At 31.8% G+C, this 846-nt stretch overlaps 1 protein-coding gene and 1 pseudogene across 1 annotated transcript in view; both read left to right on the forward strand.

Annotated features, from left to right (window-relative positions):
- Positions 1-483, forward strand: part of LOC105756284 (BTB/POZ domain-containing protein 1-like) — a 2,724-nt pseudogene extending 2,241 nt beyond the window's left edge.
- Positions 1-846, forward strand: part of ADD2 (adducin 2) — a 59,510-nt gene that overhangs the window by 24,605 nt on the left and 34,059 nt on the right. The window lies entirely within an intron of this gene.

The raw sequence follows: 846 nt of genomic DNA on the forward strand, positions 1-846 counted from the left end.
ATGTGATATAAACAAAGGCTCTAAAAGTATAGTCTAAGACTGGATTCTTCATCACTAAACTGCACCACTATACGTGTCTGTCTCTGTGGGGGATGCTGCTGAAAATCCCCAAGATTGAGACGATGATGATTGGATAAACAGACATCAGTTCAACATTGTGGTAATAGTCTTACACAGCAAGAAACGGAATAAAATACCGACATATTTCTGACAATTACTTTATGAAATTTTAAAGATATCCAACAGAATCACTCATGCTGAAAAGTATGCTTTCTGTCACCAACACGATTTATCTAAGAAGTAAAATACATTTAATACCTATGACATCATTAACATCACTGGTACAGCTGTGACAGGAAGGGATAGGAAGTAAATCTGGCAGAATGACATTTATATACTTTTTTTATAAAGCAAATTATTTTGTATGAAATAACACTCATTTTTTTCCCCTTGAAAGTGATTATTAGCTTTTTAAAAGCTTAAGTGTAATTAAGTTGAAGATATATCAAATAGTTGTGGAAGATAGTTAAAAATTAAAATTCTTTTAAATACCAACTTAAAAAGAATTTTTTTCTAAATAATAGTAATTAGGATTTAACGTTTTTTCATCCAAAATAGTATTACATTTATTTTCAAGAAAGTAGTGGGTGTGCTGGTGGCAAAGATCTCTTGAAGTTACTGAAGGAAAGGGGAAATTTTCTATCTCTGGTACCAGTGACCTTCTGGAACATAAACCTCAGTTAAACTGGAATATCTATGGAATGTGTGGTTCTGGTTTACTAAAAATTAACCAGCAAACACTCTGTAGTAACCATTATGGAAAATTCTTCTGCCTTAATAACTATG

Source organism: Trichechus manatus, unplaced genomic scaffold (assembly GCF_000243295.1).
Source record: "Trichechus manatus latirostris isolate Lorelei unplaced genomic scaffold, TriManLat1.0 scaffold00004, whole genome shotgun sequence".
Classification (NCBI taxonomy): Eukaryota; Metazoa; Chordata; class Mammalia; order Sirenia; family Trichechidae; genus Trichechus; species Trichechus manatus.